The 19,623-nt window shown below is 39.5% G+C and overlaps 1 long non-coding RNA gene across 2 annotated transcripts in view; it reads right to left on the minus strand.

Annotated features, from left to right (window-relative positions):
- Positions 1-19,623, minus strand: part of LOC128853221 (uncharacterized) — a 77,055-nt gene that overhangs the window by 43,017 nt on the left and 14,415 nt on the right. For both annotated transcript variants that reach the window (XR_008451564.1, XR_008451563.1), the window contains exons 2-4: positions 9,731-9,815; positions 9,038-9,214; positions 577-646 (exon numbers count right to left, since the gene is read on the minus strand). This is a non-coding gene — a long non-coding RNA (uncharacterized LOC128853221). The remainder of the gene's footprint in view (positions 1-576; positions 647-9,037; positions 9,215-9,730; positions 9,816-19,623) is intronic.

Here is a 19,623-nt window from a genome sequence, read left to right on the forward strand (position 1 = left end):
CCAAGGATCTGTGGAAATTTGTGTTGAATGCATTTGCTAAATACTTGACCGCTGGCTTTGCGGCCTTTCTATGAGCATACAAAAAGAGTGCATGACTATCCTCTGACTTAGTACAAAATCAGAGAGGGGCAGAATTCCAGTCCTTCCTGCTCAGCTATAGGGCTGTATCCTGCATTTTGTGACTGCCAGAAAGAAAATGGAGTTAAACTGTCAACAATAGTACTTGAACTAGCTCTACTGATCAGAAGTAATGATAAGAAAAGTTAACATATTGAATGTCAAAGATGAATCCACAGAGGAAATAAAACATGAAACATGTTCCAGACATGTTGTTCAAAACAAATCTGAAAAAAACAAGGTCAAGGCACTTGTAGTATTTTTCACAGAGGTTCTGCAAACTAAGTGGTGAAATGGCATTAAATAAATTACATCATTTCAAATTACTTGCTATGCAACTACAAACTACAGAACATGGCTCTTTAGGAGTATCCTGCCTGTAGCAGGGCAAATCTGTCTGGAGAAACATGAGAAGAACAGGAACTATCAGATACCGTTTAACCAATGGCCATGACTTACATTCTGTTCTGTAAACACCAACCAATCTCTTCTTCAGGAGCAGGATTTTGGATGAACCCACTAAGCAGTCCTGTATTGAGATAATGTGAAGACAACCGTTAACAGGCACCGAGAACAATGCATACACATCATCTCATTGTACAGAGACCCCCAGCAGCAAATGGATCCAGACATGCAGACCCACAGGCATCTCTGAAGCCTTATCATACTGGCTCTGGGCAGACCTCACTATAGGATTGGGGCACTAAGGTTATTTTAATTTAGAATGAGACATTGTTAACAGCATTTAGTTAATTTTGCAGGTCCAAATCTTCACATAGGACAATTGTTTCCAGAGACAGCATTGCTTTTTTCAAAAATGATTGTTTACTATGCATCCAACTTCTGTTGGAAAAGGGTTCCTCACTTCTTCTGGAAATGTCATATTCTCAAGTGCCATTTTTTTATAGAAATGGCCTCATTTTTCATAGAAAGTTCATAGAAAGTGGGAAAAGCAATAAAGCCTTTAGATGTGAGGCAGTTTTTCATCTTGCTAGAAATACCTTAGCACAATTCTAATTCACCATCATCCCAGGAAAGGCTGCCTATAATGCACTGAAAGCCAGCTTGGGCTTTAAGCCAGTAAAGCACTTCAAGCATGATTTCAGCTTTAAGCTCAGGCACCGTACCACTGCCTTCAGTGAGATGACTTAAAAATCATTACAATTAAACAACTTAAATGGGTTGCTAGTTTGGAGTCTTGGCATGAACTTCCTATGAGTATCATAGCACACAGATGTAGCATTTTGAATTTATAATGCCCTGCCGCATTACCCAACCTGAGTAAGACCCTACAGATGAGCTCCAGGTGAAATTTGATGGGAACAGACAATGCTTGCAAAAGGCCTTCAACAGAGGCCTTGGTATTCGAGCGCCTCTTATCCCGGTGTAGGTGAGAGTATACTTTATACATCCCAGGAGGAAAATAACTTAGTCAGAGAGCTCTCTAAGAAAGATAAAGAGTACAGACAGGAAAGCTATTGTGCATAAATCCAGGTGGAGTCATAAGTCTTTCCAAAATGCTGGAAGAATAAATCCCCCTCCCACAAACTACCTAAAAAGATGTGGTTCCCATCCACAACTGAGTGGCAAAGCAACTTCCCACATAGTCACATCTGCCTCATTTTTCCTCTGTTCCATCACTTAAATTCTTGTCATAAGAGTAAAAGCAAAGGGTGGAGGGGGCTGTACACACACATGGTCAAGAGAGGGGAAAAAAAAGGAGGGAAGAGGATTTGTAGCTTAGATGTTTGCATATGAATTTGGCTTCAGCCTTCATCGCGTTTACATGCCTTTGAACACTTTCTGTTTCTTTCTGCATTCTTCACTGCTCCATTTTATTTATTTTCACCTTCTGCTTCTCAGATCTTCTGCCAGACTGCTTATTTAATTCTACTTGTTGCATTAAAAACACCATTGTTGTCATCCAAATTAATTCCTGAACATAATAAAAACCTAAAAATAACTCAGACAACCAATTTTCCATCCTTTGGTCTCACTTGAAGCACAGAATAAAAGCCAGTACTTGGGAACTCTGACAGTTTACATGGGACCAGTCTGAGTCAACATGGCATTTTAGCAGGTAGGGCAGTTTTTTTCCTTCCCCACTGTCTTCCACCAGCTAAGACAGCTCAGAGTCCTGCCCCCACCTCCAGCCCAGTTAGACCCTCTTCCAATGCAATCCATTGCCGGACAATGTTTTTCAAATAAACTCAGTACTTTTCAAATATTTAGGTGGCCTTCTGTGACAGGTTAGCTGAGAAACAAGATAAACTGACATCACCTTACTTTTTTAAGTATGTGTCCCCAGAGCCTGTGGTAAAGCAGTAGGGCACTCTGGCTACAGATTTCCCTAATAAGTCTCCTCTGTTCCTCTCCATTCAAACTGCGCAGGGGAAAAAATAGGGTGGGGGAATAAAAGAAACAAACACAATAGCACCAATATTTTCCCCAAACCTGTATTGTCACTACCTGCCCTCATCCTCAACATTTTCTCCTGTGAAGGCTTCTCACTGATGAGAAGGGCTCTGGAAAGACTAATCATTCTTTTGCTGCAGATCAAATATCTACCCTTTTAAGAGGATCAGGATGGAAGGGAGCTAACGTGGGTGAACACAGCACTCCACACCACTAACCCCATCAAGCATTCATTTCAGGCATCATGGGGAACAAAAGGGCAAAGTAGTTCTGTTTGAGGAGCTGGACAATCCTCCTCAATCTACAGCCTCTGGAGCAGGCTGTGCATGGGGGTCCTCTGTGGCATAATGATGAGCACAGACAGACAAAGCAACCCAGCAGATGACACAACATGATCACAGGACAGGACCTGGTCAGCCTTTCAAATATATAAACTTTAAATACTATTTTTTGTACATTGTTTTTAGGGAGAAGAAGGAAGTGGCAGATACTGAAAGAATGGATTGCTAGAGGAGGGAATGACAATAGCTAAAGCACTTGGCAGCACAGATTCTACTTAGTTTTCTTACAAACTTAAACTCCAAAACTTTTAAAAAATAACAAGAATTCCAAAACCGCAAATAAAGAATTAACCCTTTCTTGTTGGCTTTGGCTAGTCTGTCAGGACTGTATTTTCTCAAGGGTAGCTCACCGATTACCTTTCAGTCTTTTCCTTTTCCTTGATTTGAACTAGATGGCAAATAAATATCGTAAGGTGAGTTTAAACAGTGCATCAGTGAGAAAAATACCCACTTAAATATAAGCAAAACACTCGAACTGGGAGTACAATAAGATTTCAAGCTGTTCTAGATTTTAAAGGAGCACTTTAGATCTTTTCTTACAGTCTCAAGGATTCCCTTCCATTTTATTTTTTTTTCACATAGAATTTACAGTTATTCCTACCATTTATGTCCTCCAGTAGCACTTCTAAATTAGAAAACCAGACTGGAACTTCAACAGCCTGTCTGAATACAAACCAGTCTCAGCTCCTCCACTCTGACAAAGCCCTGGCTGAGAAATAAAAAAGAAACACATACCTGCTCATTTAAAGCTATTCATGCCAACTCTTCCTTCTCCTTGCTATGATTCACTAATGGCAAATTAGAAAGCTTTTTAACATTGTTAACACAGAGAGCTTATGCAAAGCCAGAGGAGAGAAATAAATCAGAAAAGCAACAAAATCTTTGAACTTACGCTTAGACTGCTTCAGCAAAGAATTAATTGACTGGAATGTATGCAAGATGCTTTTTAGTTTGTGGATACATAAAATGCTATTGTAGCAAACAGTGTAGTTTTTAAAGTAAGCCCTTAACAATGAAAATTGTGATTAAGCCCAAAACATTTTAAGCATTCACATTTTTACTTTCAGGATCTCACTTGATTTTGCTGTTCACTGTTTCGGGAAAGTCAAATTCTAGTTTTCTGCTTCACTTACTGTTCATACAAGGTTCACTTTATAGCTCTGACACTAAACACAGCAGGATTGAGTTTAAATAAAAATATGCAGTTTCCAGCGGTCTTTTGGATACATTTTCTAACTCACAGATATTCCCACTCATATCAGACTCTGTAAAAAGCAAAACAAAAAGCAAAGTCCTAACTATCTGCCAGTAGTCCTTTAATCCTGAAAGATAAAACCACAACAAGATCACTACGTTCACGAAGAGAAAAAGCCCTCCTAAAATAAAGCCTTAAAACGGTGAGGTTTTTTTTCCTAAGTATTTTATCATGAATTGAAATAGCCGATTGCATCAGAAGGTCTGAGACATGAGCAAAAGCTGTTTTGACACTGACACTTCCAACCTCATATTATCTTGTCATTTGAAAAAGTATTTACCACCTCATAGCTGCTCTTTCCCATGCCAATGTTTGTCCTCTCAGAACTGCTTAGGAGGGATGCTCTTCGTTGTTTTAACTTATCTGACATCAACAAAGGGTGGCTGATAGAGAAACAGTAATGTACATATCTGCCTCTCCACAACACTGAGATCCTTTGAACTAGAAGCCCCTCAAGGCTTTCACTGAAAGTCAGGCATTTTCACTTGGACTGGGGCTGATATCTCTGAACCATAATATTTACATTCTTTCTCTTTTATATTGCTTGTCCTTAGCACTTCCATGAAACACTTAAAAATAGGTGAGACACTGTAACTAGACAGAAAGCTATTTAGTAGCATAGTGCTCCCCACGGCATGTTCACGCCTATTCCACTGGTACATCTCTTCCTGCTCTTGCCAGTGCAGATTGCTGCAGTGCCCCTCTCCACGCTGGCTCATGTCCGAGAGACTACAATTTCACTTGCACGTGTTCTGCAATGAAAGCTGTTGAGAGCTTTATGTAGATTTTGACATGGAAAACTAAATTGGCTCTTCTCACAGAGGATCTCTTTGAGGTTGTTCCTCAGTTTATCTGTCTTCGATGTCACATTTTTGCTGCCCGTGATTCCTCTGGGAGGTTGTCTGGCATTGCAGCACTTCAACAAAATTTTAGGAATTTGCTCTTTCCTAATTCATGTTGTCATTTTTCAAGCAAATTTAGCTGTCTTTTCAATGTAACTTTCTTAAGTTCCCCTACAGCAACTAATCTCTTGAATACCTAAGTCTACTATGAAAATAATAAAAACACTCATTCTATCTAAGGCCTTTCATCCCAGAAAACTTCCTGACTGAGCGACTGGGTTCGCATTGGGAACCTCCAAACCCTAAATGCTATAGAAAGAGCAAGACCTGTCAGCTTTCCTGCTGTCTTTTCACTTTTCCTCAGAAGTTGCTTGTACCATGACACAAATAATCTCTGTGCAGTCTCAGAATGAGGTCACATCTCAACACTGCTCAGAAGAATTATTCTTATTTGCTGTGCAATTCCTGTGCACATGGGTGTTCACCATGCCAGTGCTGCAATTACATACATGAATTTCAATTAGGGCAAGGTAATTCATACTCTGTGCAGTTAAAACACAAAACTATGCTCTCACTAGAAGAAGAATGAAAAATACTGCTTCCAGCTGAAGGTTAATATATGGAAGAAGCGGTTCTTGAAATTACTAGTATCAGTCATCATTTTCTTCATAAACCTATGTCTACATAGCCTAGAACACAGCAATGTTAAAATGCATCTGATGTTTTTTCATTCCAAGCGCACTTCTTTTACATAAATAATGCTTAAATCACTTTAACTATCTCAGCTCTGAAAAGGTAAAAGTGACAAAATGATTTAACTAATTTTACTGACTTGATTTTAAAAATCTAAATATTGCCTAGTTTTTCACATTTTCAAAAATCATAGCTAAAAATTCTTCTAATAAGTCTTCCATTCGGCTACCAATGCAGAGGTTTTTATTTGTTCTTTTTCTTTTTCTTACAGAAACCAACAAAGCCATTGCTACTCACACTCACAAGAAGTACGGGTTTTGTACCATACAAAACAAATTAAACACATCTTGAAATAGAAAGAAGAATAATAAAAGCTTCCTGTAATGAAAACAAGAATTCTACATATTATTAATTACACTTTACAGTCTAGGAACTTTTAGAACCTAAAAAAATGGCTTACCACCCTGAAAAAAATCCATTCAGTGTAATGTGTTATACGTAAGTACACACACACACACAACGGAGACATGCAACTTATAGTTTCTTACCCGATATGTTTATATTTCAGCACTGCTAGAGTCATTAGTTATGACATTTATGCTGTTTCTGTTAGAGGTTCACTATAAATATATAAATGCTCACGTGCATGCACATGCACACACATACTTAACGTATTTATCAGTGGCGTTTGGTGATCATGTTTCTGGATCAGTGAAATCCCCCATGGCAGGGGAGTTGGAACTAGATGATGTTTAAGGCCCCTTCCAACCCTAACTATTCTATGATTCTATGATTCTGTGAAACAAACACTGCTGCAGTTCACCCTCCTGTCATATTTATGACTGCAGTTTTCCACTGCTTCCCATGCACATGTATTTATTCCACAAAAGCAGAGAATGCCTATACTCGGAAGCTTTTCAAAGTGATTTTGAGAGTATGATATAATCAACACTGAAATCAAAACAGTCCCACTGTAAAAGTATCTCGGGTGCTTGGTGAACCCAATATACTGGCAGCTAAAACACTGCAAGCACAGTTGTTGATCATGCCCATTAGACCACAAATTCTGCAGAGCAGTATGGACCAGAACAGAGAGGGTTGCACAGTTTAAAATGCTGAGGACACAGTGCTATTTAAGCATCCCCCCACGTTGACAAAATCAGCAGGTGCTGCACTGGCGCTGCATGTGGCTCATAACTTTAAGAGAACTTAGTCATCTGGCAATGACATCCTGCATTTGCAATAAATTGGTAACGAATACACCACATTAGCTATCAGTCTGCCTGATGTCCCTTACAGAGTCCAAGTATCCTTAATTTCATTTCTACTTTTATTTCTTACAGTCTTCCCATTTCTCCCTCCGTAAGTTTGCTTCTTCCTCCATTTATTTCGTGACTTTTTGCTGCTCTTTATGCTTGATTAGTCTTTCATTTTGTCCGCCAAATGCCCTCTCAACTTAGATCCTCCTCAGAACCATTAATTTCTCCACCTCTACCCTTTCTTTTAAACGTAATCAATGGTTTGGCTCACTTAGGCTGCAAATCTTTCCACTAGGTTCTGCACTTTCAGTGTTTATTTGTACAATATCTGGCTAATTTGTAATCCTTTGAAAATTTTCTCTTATATTTTAGTAGGTTTTTTTTCCCCCTTGCACTTAGGAAGTGATACAGTGTTTGTCTTTTCTGAAGCCAGAGAGATAAAATGGTCATCCATAACTAGAAGTACAAAGCACAGTGGAAAAATTAGGTGGTTTCAGCCAGAAAAAGTAACAATCAAGAACCGTTTGGCAGGTCTGAATTTTAACTTAAAGCTGCAAAATACATCATTTGAGACAGTTTCAAGTCTTGACCAAATCTTTACTGGAAATTACAGTAGCAAAACAAAGCAGAGTCTCCTGAGATACCCTCACATCTCAGCAAACATTGTTAATCACCTGGCAGCATGCAAGCATTTATTTCACGTAAGAGGGAATGTTCCAGATGATTCTGGAATTTGATGGAAAAGGTTGTTGAATTCAATAATATTAAAAACTCTGGCAGCACTACTCAATGTCAAACTTGCTGGGCCCAAAATACAATTTCTCTTCAAATATTATTTCCTTCTCCCAGTGTTTAAATGCTGCAAGGCTCCAACTTGCACTTGTCCTTTGCAAGACCGACTGGCTAGAAATTTTACAGACAAAACCCAAACAATTCACTGCGGGGTCTCACCATAAACAAAGTTATATAGGAATGCTATTTTCATTACAAAAGCTGTAAAGGTTTCCTGGAAGCTCATCTGTGACTCTGCTGAATACTACATAGCCAACCAAGATTTCCATGATGCTGCTTCCAACTCCATGGACTTCCCAGGAGACAGAAAGATTTTGAATATCCTTCTCCTGTTCCTGTGGAAGTGCTCAGGTTGAAGGAGAGTCTCATTAGCCAAATCTTATAAATTGATGACTGTGATTAAGCGTTCCTTTTTTCTTCTGGAGGTGGCAGTAACATCCATGCACAGAACACTTAACTGCCTTTCTGACTTTTCATTTCTGCATTTTCATTTGAGTGCCTGCAGAACAATACTGCCTTTAAGTAGAAGATGTGACAAAGAGAGACATTTTTGTACTATGGGACAAACCAGTAATTCTCTGTCATTCCCATCCCACAACCTCAGCTTAAGGTGTTTCTTCATTTCTTCTCTGGCTTGTTTTGCAATCACAACCACTGACAGTTAGGCTGTCACATGTAGGTCAACTGCCCTGAGAAACAGTAGGGCCACGTAAGTATACAATTCTCATGTAGCCAACTTTTTCAAATAAGTTGAATTCATTTTTTGAGAGCAAGCTTGTATCAGAAATATCCCACCAAATAAACATAGTTTAGGAAGTAAAGATCCCAATGATAACTGTGCAAGCCTCCTCCCACCCCAACACCACATCAACTCCAGATCTTTCAGGTGTCTTTAGTGTTCAGTTAAACAAAGAAGTTTTTTTTCCTCTGTTCCAAGTCTTATCTTTCAGTTACTTGCCCAAATAGTTCTAGGTGGTGTTTTTAGCATATATCCTTTTGTCTCCTTTCTAGTATTATGCAGACTACACAACACTTTACCCTCCCTTCTCCTCCTACAGCTTGTAGCATCTTGGATTGACGTTTCTCAGAGGATCAACAACACAAATTGTTCAACTCATAATGCATTCAGAGTGTAATAGATGAAGCCCTCATCCCGGACAGTCCTTGGATGCTATCATGATACAAAGTTGCACCATATATTTTTTTAGTCTTAAAATAAGCTTACAATTCCTCTGTTATTGGCAAGACTACATGTGTGTGACAGAAATAAACTGTATGGTAGTTTATAGGATTAGAACGGGATCAGTTTTAGGCTGTACTCACAGAGCAGAAATGAGAGAAGGAGGAGCCAAAAAAGCAGCACTTCAGACTTAATCTTCCTCCCCAGCCTTAGCATGCACCTTTGCCTACTGCAGGGCTATGACACCATCCTCCAGGACTGCCTGCTGGCTGGAACGCCTGTTCGTTTCACAGTGTCATCACTCAACACATTTTCAAATTCTACAAAACAAATAGCATTAATTATTATTTCTTACAATCTAAAGATGAGTGTCAGAGAGCAAGCTACTGTCAAGCAGGCAAGCTCTAAACGTCTTTCTAAACAGAGATTACTTTGTTGAATAAAAAGCATCTCAGAGCCAAGGAATGATCATGTTTATTTTCTTATCTCCTTGATGAAATGGAACTAATTTATCTTACATTCAAAGAGATTTTGCTCAGACAGCTCAGTATTTAGGACTGCAGCTCTTAGCATTCCCATTACAGTCTCCTTGTAGTTTAAACTGTTGCCAGTAACAGAGAAACCTGCTGGGTGTGGTCTGATCCAGGAGGCCTCTCAGACCGTATGTTTCTAATGGTTCTAATCTATGATTATGTCTATCTGAAAGAACAAAAGCTGTAGAAGAGGAGAAAAGAACTTTATCTAGAAATGAAAGAAAATTCAATCAAGTGTAATTTTCTGAGTTGTTTAAAAGGTGCTGCATCTGCCAGCAGGTGCTAAACACAGGCAAGTCTTACCCAGTGATCAGAGCATTCCCTCCAGCGTACAGATCAATGAGTTCTTGTCCTCATCCACAAACCGCAAGACTGGTGAACAGCTTTTCTATGAAAAAAAAACATAAAAGGATTTGCCCCCTTTAAATAAATAAATATATAAATAAGATAAAAAGACCCTCCCACAAACCTTCTCCTGTTCTTCAGAACCCTTTAGAAATCCACTTGTCAGTCTTTTCTTCATATTTCTAATTGTAGAAGTTCTAGGGTTATAGCATTTTTGAGTTGTCTGTTTGTATGACATGACACTCATCTGTGCAGAGATGCAGGTTAATTTACACAGAGAAGTACAGAATTTGTAATGATGGTAGCACAACATTTTAGGGGAATACAGTAATATGCAGCCTCAGGTACTCAAGACTAAAACTTTTCAAACCAGTAAATAAAATTGTCAGAATAACCATGTTTATAACAAAAATTTACATACTGGATTGTTCCATAGTTGTGCCAAATTACAGCATACAAATTTTGGGATCCCACATAAACTATTTCATACCAGGTGCTCGTAACAAGAGAGTGAATTCACAGCTGAGCCACCTGTCTGTAGTACTCACTTGGCCATGGTCCCTCTGAACCAGTGTCCCATCCCTCAGTCAACACAACCTGCCCTGCTCCAGACAGCCCTCTTCCATCATACCGCACACTCTTTTCCCCATTCTGCACTGCTCTGCTGTCCACACCAGGTACAGCAGTGTCTTGCGGCCCTTCCTCTTGGCCACAGTGGACTGTGCACCAGAACAGAAGGACACCACTTGATCATTGCAGAGAGGCACCATTAAATGCCTAGGGAGAAAAACAGCTCTGTGGATTTCCGTGTGCTGTGAGCCTCTCCCTGCTGCATCCCCAGAGAAGCCGAGCTGAGTCTAACAAGGGAGGTGGATGAAAAGGATCGCTAGCTCGTTTTGCTACATCACAGCACATTCCTAGGACCCCAGCCCTTAGGGGTTTTGCTGAACTCTCTGTGTATTACACTCATTTGGCTGTCTCATTAAACACTGTATTTAGCAAAATATACCTGCCTTAGGCCATGACTACACTGTAAAGCTTTGCCAAAGTTTTGCACACCCCAGGTCAGCTCAGGGCATGGAAAAAGCACATCCTGTAGCTGACAGTGTTACACTGGTGGGACTTCAGGGACTGATACATCTGTGCTAGCAACAGTCCATGTCAATGTACCTTCTGCTGTTCAGGAAAATGAAGTCCCTAAACTAGCATGAAACCCTTCTGAAGACGGTATATGCTGTGCCTCCATGAGGCAGTCTGTCTTGCAGCCACAGGAGAGTAAGTAGTTTTTGCTAGGTGCACAAGACCTATTAATTGCACATTCTGCTACTACATTCCCATCTGGCTTCTCTTTGTTCACTTTCTCTTCCTTATACACCATAGAGCTCGCTAGCATTTACTTTGGAAAAGACTCATTGTTGCCTCAGGATGTAACAGAAATTCTCTGTAAATTTTTCATGTTGTGTTTACAAAACACACAGGTTAAAACATGCTTTTGGAGCTCAGTTTCTTGTAGATATCAATTATATGCAGGCTCTTTTTGTTAAAAATATTACCAACATTTCACTGGGAAAGACATGTTCAATACCAAGAATGCAAACTCATGGGAGCCAAGGGAGTCAGGGATATGCAAAGAGGGCAGCATTAGGGCTTTCAGATTGTCACTGACACATCATGACAAACATTCCCAAACATGGTCTGTGCAAAATAAACTGTGCCCTTTCTCCTTAAAATAAACATCCTTGATATACTTACTGAAACCAGGAATGTGCCATTACTAATGATAATGTAGTGCAGGAGACAGCTTTTCTTAAGGTTACCCAAAATATTTTTGCTGCTCCATCAGATGCATTGTTAGAGCTCACCAAGCTCAGAGCAGCAGTGCACCTGTTTTCTCTCAGACACATCTTATTTTTCTTCCTTGGAAGTCCCAGCTGGCAGCCAGGTTTCCTTAAATTGCTACCAGAACAACACCCAGAAGATGGGGAACGGCTTTCTGCGGTGAAATGTGGACAAATAGGTGGGCTCAGTTGTCCAGAATGGCCAAAGAGATGGAAAGAGCCAGTGCAAACATCAGCAGCAGAGGGAAAAGTGGATGTAAGAGTTGCAGCCAGGCAGGCAACCACAGTGGTTTAAGGGGATTTTACTTAGGGGTGCTTGAATTGTAGAGAGGCTCAGGGGAGAAAGGAGTAGTTTAGGGCTGGTAAAAAGCTGGCAAACATGTGGTTCTGCTGAGAGTGCTCAGCTATGAAATCACAAACTCAGGGAAAGTATTTACTGAAGTCCAGATTTGCTCCACCTGAAGGCACAGAAGGCAATCTGTTTTCTTCATTTGTTTTTTTATTTCTTTTGCTTATTTGGATGCTCTCTGATATTATTTCAATATTATTTTTGAGAGGTTTCATTTAAGGAGATCCTGAGTTCAGGCTAATGGAATAGCTGCTCAGCCAGTGGCTGGACTCTCCAGCATAGCAAAATTAATCTTACATGAGTAACTGCAGAAAACACAACAGCAGAAAGAGCAAATGGCGAAAGCTAGGAATAGGCAATGGTTTTGAATTTGCATCCAGTTAGGGAACAGAAATGGTATTCAACTCACAACTTGGTAACAACTTTGTTGAAACACTTGCAGAAGAATTCTTGACCACAACAACATGCAAGTCGTTAAAAACAACAATAACAACAAAGAAAACCACCACTAAAATTGTGTTCTAAGGGCCCTATAATGCTAAAATAATAATAATAATTTTAAAAACTAAGTAAATCTGGGCAAATACATGCACGCACAACAGAAAAGACTTCTTCCCTGTGATAATCATCTCAAGAGGCTCTATCAGCATTTTCTTGCTCTGGCTTCAGGAGCCACATCAGGAAATCAAACAGATATTCCTGTGTGCAGTGAACTTCTTTCTCGCAACAAGCAAACAAGAATTATTTTCTTAACAAACATAAAACAGACAAAAGCGCTACAGAGAAAGATCATAAGACTAAGACCAAAATTAGGATACTGATGGAAACAAAAGTTCGAGGAGATGTACTTGAATGCTTTCTTCCTTATAGTGACAAGTGGTTGGGATTTACCAGTGATGGGTGGTTTTGCACAGAGGCTGCTTTGCGAGGTGCTACATCCTGTGTGCATGGGACTTGGATCACCTCAATGGAAACCAAGGTGAGCACTACATGCTGCTGAGAGGACCTTGGAAAATACCCAGAAGCAGTGAAGAGGTACAGATAGATGATGCAACCAGACATCGATAAACTCAAAATGCCCTGCCAAAGCTTGATAAGACTTCCCTTCTGTGATTTGATCTCAAATAGAAAACAGCTCTTCATGAAGAAACTCCCAGACTGATAAATACAGAGAATTCATATTTTTCAGGGAGGAACTGAAGGATTTCAGGGAGTATCACTATAAAGCCTGTACTGCAGGGAATGCTCCCCGCATGCAAGCTTGCAAAACATAGTAAAACGTAATGTGTATTACAATTGATGAAACTTGATGAAAGCCTCAGCCTCACCACTCTGAACATAGATTGTTATCTCTAAGAACATGAGCAGAGTCAAGTAATGTTAAACTTTGTCTGCATCAAGCTCCCATTGACTTTACACATGAAAGAGAGGTTTGGACATTGCACTAGCAGGCAAGGAAAATAGCATTAGAGGTGGGTTTAAGAGTTATATTTGGGCTGTGGTGAGGCATCTTTTCTTAAAAGTCTTCAATCCAGAGACCATTAGTTGCTACCAAACTAAACACCATTGAAAATAGCACAGCACATTTGTTGGATATCTCTAAGCAGCCCAGCATCTCTAGACTTACACTTGCTGGTTTCCCTTCCCTTATTACCTCCCTTATGTTGGGGAATGGAGACCTCAACAAGCAGGATTAGTCTCCTGTGAGGCTAGTTACATTACCAACAGTAAAAAACAAGCAGTGACCATTTTAAACTTAGGACAATTTAAAATGTAATTCAGGGAAACGCTTGTTCCCTGCTTTCATTTTCAGGAAAAGTAAAAAAAAAAAAAAATCTCCAGGGAATTCTGGGGGAGGGGACAATTCTTCCCTAGAGGTTCAAATATATCTCCCAGGCAGCACAAAAAAAATGTTGGTATCCTGTACCACCCAGTGCCTGCCCAATTGTATGCTTGATTACCCCGATAAATCAGAAAACCTGCTTGTTACAGGCTCTCTTTCCATCACAGCTGTTGCTCTGGTTAACATCTTCTGAATCATCCAATTCATCAGGATCACATATATGGGGTTTAATCCTTTGATTTTTTAAGTTACTTTGTTCTGAATGTTTCGCTTCACTCTCTTACTGACAGAGGAACTAGACAAAGACAAATAAGTCAGAGTAGCATTGTTTTTCTTTTTCTCCCCTGCTTTTTATTTTGTGAGGGGAAAGGGGAGAGGGGGAAGGGGGAATAGGTTAGCTCTCCATTTCACAGTTCTTTAGCAGTATCACTCAGCATAGAGGGTGCAGCCTGAAATTTGAAGAGTATGAAAACCAGGGCTGAACTTCTGAAATACAGTTAGCCCTATTGTGTTCTCCCAGTCATTAAAATGCTATCTTTGAAAAATGTATATTAAATAGACAAATAGCTTCGTGGTTATTCCAAGCCTCCATCAGTACGCTGCCTTTCAGCACTAATTTCTGTAAAAGGAACAAAACCAGGAATTGAGTTACAACAGAAGTGTAATCTCTACATAAATTATACAGAGTGTCAAAGCTGGAAAAGGAAATGGGGAACATAGTAGGTCAAATGCTTGCTAATGGGTTATCAAGTCATTCAGCTGCTCAAATCAGAATCAGACATCAGTACCCATTGGAAGGACAGAAGAGAACATACTCTCTTTCCCCTGGCATGATTTTAGGACTAATGCACAGAAACTCCCCCGTATTCATTCACAAACCCTCAGATGTCACTTTCAACACGTTTGTAGGCTACCCTCTTTAGTTAGGTGAACTTCTTAGGTTACTGGCAAGGGAAGAATATGAGATCAGACTTCTTTAAGAACAGTGACAATACAGGCCTGCATCTCTCTGTGGAGCTTCAGCAGCAAGGCCACATCCCCCTCAGTGAGGGCTTGAAGCAAAAAAATATGATGTCCTCAACAAAGAAATTAACTTCATCCTTTGACTGCCCAGTGCCCAGCACTTGGGGATCCTGATCTCTCAGCATGGCAGCAATAAAATAAATCATAGTAACAGCCTGTAACTAAAGGGAAGGCACAAATCTCTAATGGTGTTAGTTCATTTTTACAGAATAGCACAAATGCATACAAAGATTGAGAAAAAAGAATAATGATGGCTAAATTTCTCATTATTCCATGATTTTACTACTGGTTCACCACCCTTTGTTTTGAAATCAGACTGCATGTTTCTTTGTAAAAATGAGCTCTACAGAGATTCCTAAGACTGAGCTGTTCCAAGTCTTAGCTACCTGGAAGATAGAGGATTTTAAAACAAAATGTAGACTATTTATAAGAGAAAAAAAATGAGCTTTAGAAAAAATGTCTCTAATATTTTTACATACCTCATGTTGAATAAGACTCACACCAGCATTTATAAATTCTTTAAGAAGAAAATATCATAGCCTTCCTTTTCTATCCTACTCACTTGCTCTTTTTCCATCTATTTTCTCCCCCTTTCAGTAATGGCAAAACCTTATGTCATTACAAGAAAGTATTTTATTGACCAGTATAATGGATTCAAGATCTGAATCCAGGGTTACCAAATGAAAAAGTACCTGTCTAGCCATATTATGTCAGAAGGAATGAGCCTTTAATTATTGAGTCCCTATAACTGTGATTAAGGATTTTACTGCTGATTAATTTCCCACAGGCCATTAGGAATATATGGATCCAAAAAGAAATGGCTGTGGCATCGCATATGTACAATTTCAGGCCTCTTACATTTAAGGTGAAAACAGGCAAAGAAAACATGAATAACAGAAAAAAAGAAAGCTCATACACAAGCTTTCCTTGAAAAATCTGTCTGCCATTTGCTGCAGAAGGATTTAAATAGCCACTTCTGATTGAGTCTATCTGGTATATTAAACACTCACAGAAAATATTTTGTACTAATGGCTTTAAGCCCTTGTGCTGATGGACACAATTGCACAGTATAAATCTGACTTGCAGTGGAAAACCATAAAATAATAAACTAAACTTGAACAGAAAGAATGTTGTGAAGATGTTCACAATCTAAGAAAGCAGTTTCCCAGAGTATGTCCTCTAAGTAGGGGCTCAACAAGCATTATATCTGATTTAGCAGTAATAAACTGTAGGCCCCATCCCACAAGAAGCTGAAGTTAGCAGAGCTGCTCAGATATGGAAGACTTTTCAGGAACACACCTCTATTCCACAAATGACAGAGTGAGAATAATCTCCTTAAACAATTTAAATCAGTCAGCTGTTTAGTTAAAAACACCTTAATTAGGGAAATTTCTGAAAGAGCAACTAAAAGCAGGAATGCATACAATTTTCCCTATGATACTTTCATTTAATCTTGTAGTTTTTCAACAAAAGACTCACAAATACTGAGAATATATGCAGTATATGTCATTCTGCCTGATGGCACGTTTATTCACATAGCATTAAATCAATTAATATAATGGATAAACTCAGGCACAAAAGTACATGTAAATGTTTTCAAACACAACAGCTTTGGGTTAGGAACCCAGGTACCAGCAGCACTAAAGACCCCAAACTTTCACCAAATTAAGAGTTTGGTAGCACAGGTAGCTGTTAGAAATATGTAAATTAAAACATTTCCACCCTCATACTCCAAATGTCTGATGAGAAGACAATACTGGTATCAAGAGAAGAGAAAGTACCCCCCCTTTATCAGAAAACATCACCTGCTTGTTACTGCAGGACATTTCCCTCAAACAAAAAAGAAAGATTCAGAAGTAGTAGCACCATGCAAAATCCACCTCCAGCTGGAGCAGACAAACACAGGTCAGGGGCAAATATCCTACCCTAAGAATATAAACCAAGAGCCACACCAAAGGAGACACTGTTACCAGAAAGCTAACATAAATATTTCAGCAGGGACATTTATCAGACTGTGATGAAGCTTGGGCTGAAAAATAGAAATGGCATTGCTCAGGTTGGAAAAGATTACACTGGGTTTTATAATTATTTGTTGAAAAGAAAGAAGTAGAAGAAAAAAAGGCAGATAGTAACACATCCCTGAATATCTGACTTCAAAAATAGAGGCTGGACTTAGTAAACGTCACTATTATTCTTCATAAAACAGGAAAGAGTTTTTTTATTTTTAAGTCTATAATTAGACTTCAATGGAAAGTTACATTGTAAGCTCAAGAAAATTGCCAAACTTTCAATATAATTTGAATAATAGTACAATCCTTATTCAAGTCTGGTCTGGACACATGTTATATTTTAACAAGTACTTTGCATTGGAAAAGTTCTCAGTCACAGCAAATTTTTAGTACCATTGGAACTAGATATTTCAAAATATGTAGAGAAACAGATCATTGTAAAAGAGACATCACAAGTTTTACCTTGAAGCTCTCCAAGGCATCCAAGTATAGTGGGGATAAGAATAATGAAGGCCTACTGCCTACCTGCAAGCCGCCCACCCTGTGGGACTGCTTGTTTTGCAGTCCTCCATGAATGTCATTGGCTCATGGAGCCTCAGTGGACAATCAGTCTTTGTCACATCATCATCATAACTTTGTACAGTTGGCAGTCTCTCTTTCGAGAAGTCAGAACACACTTAGCTCAGATATTGAATTTCCTTTCACCTCTCCAGAGTACAGTCTTTCCAACTCAGGGTTAAGCTTGTTTGCAATTCATGAGGAAATGTATTGCAGCTATTACTGTTGTCTGCACTGTGCATGGCTTGTGAACAAAGAACTCTGGTTTCTAGGGCTCTTGCAATGCTTTAAACAGTCACTCCCTAAAGGAAAATTTCCTGAAATCCAGTCCTCAGATCTGAACTTCTTGAAAACTTTGGGACGAACAGCCTGAATTTAAAACCTCAAAACCAGGTGTCATGCTTCTTTGTTTATAATTTGTCCAGACTTCTATTCAGAAGAAATCTAGATCTAGTTCTAGTATGGCCAAACCAAAGTCTTATCTTAACAAAGCTCACCCAGTTGACAGGGCCATCCATGAAGGAGAAAGTTACTCCTGCAAGATTTCTGTCACCTCCTACTCAAATCTTGCAAGATTGAAGGCAAGATTCCAGCAGCCCATAATCTCAGCCTCAGCCAGAGCTGCCTGAACATGCAGACCCAAGCTAAACACCACCTCTTCAGGAACTCTGCAATCCCATAGGACAGGGAGCTGGACACTCCTGCAAATCAACAAAGCCATAAGCACTTCATTAAAAATTGTAGTATCTTTCCCCTTGTTTGAATGTAGTAGCGATAATGTTAGCATGTACTTTCATAGTATGAACTATTACAGACATTCCATAAACACCTAATACTGCTCAAAAGACCTTTATTAAAGTTTATATATAGATGCCACTCTCTGCTACTTTCCAACAGGCAAAGAGATTCTCTCCAGAGACAATTTTGATTTTCCAGACAGTCAGGGTCTACAGTGGTCAGACAAGAAACTGAACTTTGGGAGCTTTGCAGCAGTCCCTCCAGTCATCATAAAACAGCTCTAATGGGATCAAAAGGAAGTTATATCAGATGGGACTCAAGGGAAGTTACATCAGACCTTTATTTGCCTGAAGAAGGTCAGCAAGTCAGCAGGTTCAGAAAAAGCATGCAAAACATGGCACACATTACAGGGTGTGGATAGAGAGGAAGGATCTTTCATAAGAAAGAAAAATAATTGACATGGCATATTTCATCTGACTACTATTTTTCCCTATTTCCTGAAGAAACCAAAGCACAGCAAGAGATAACAATTCGCACACCTTCATGCTTAGCAAGTGTATCACAATACATATCTCTTGGTTTGCAGGACATGTCCTCTTTTTCTCTCTCTCCTAACACATTGTATCTTCATTGCCTGGAAATTAATTACTCCACACTTCTAAATTTCTTGCTTTAGGTATTAGTCTGTTTATGTTTGTAATCCCATTACTTGAAAGCTGGAGGGTTTCCAACTGCTGGTCTTTTTAGTCACAATTCTATTTGGTCTCAACTATCTATGAGTGTATTTACACCTCAGAGTTTATTCATAATTCAGAGATGCAAGGGAGATTGCAGTGTGAAAGCTCAGGCCACTTGGCTGACTTCCCAAGAAAGAGGTGGATCCTGGCACATCCGGTACCTGTTGAGGGATGCTGACCTCACAGGGCAGGGGCTGCCAGCCCAGCTCCTCTTGACATTCCATAAGAAGATGGCCTCCTTACAGGTTTGAAAGCTCTAGCAAGTTCAACACCTATTTCAATTTCTTTGCAGAAACTCAGTACTAGAAATAACAAAGTCTGAAAAAGACATGACAGTCTGCAAGTAACAGCATTTACTTTGTTTGACAACGGAGGTGAGAGTGAATTTTTATTTATTATTCATATCATCTTTGCCAGTTTTTCTGCTTGCAAGATAAGATTTCTATACACTGTCAACACACCCCAGGGTTCTACTCTGCCTAAATACTTGATCAAGACTAACTGGCAATAATGAAAGGGCAAAGCATGTTTTGACAGTACAGAAGACATCCAATAGTCCTTTCTGCCAGCAGTAGTCTCCTAACTGCACACGGCTGCCAGGAGCGAATTCTGGGGGTCAACGTTCCCCCAAGCAGTCTGAGAAGAGCAGGACCTGTGCATCACACTGGTCCCTTCAGCCTCTGGTTTCTTTGGAGAAACTAAGCTCAGCATCCCTGTCCTTTGAAGTCTTTTGCCTCCCCACTGAAACTGCCAATA

Source organism: Cuculus canorus, chromosome 10 (assembly GCF_017976375.1).
Source record: "Cuculus canorus isolate bCucCan1 chromosome 10, bCucCan1.pri, whole genome shotgun sequence".
Taxonomy (NCBI): Eukaryota; Metazoa; Chordata; class Aves; order Cuculiformes; family Cuculidae; genus Cuculus; species Cuculus canorus.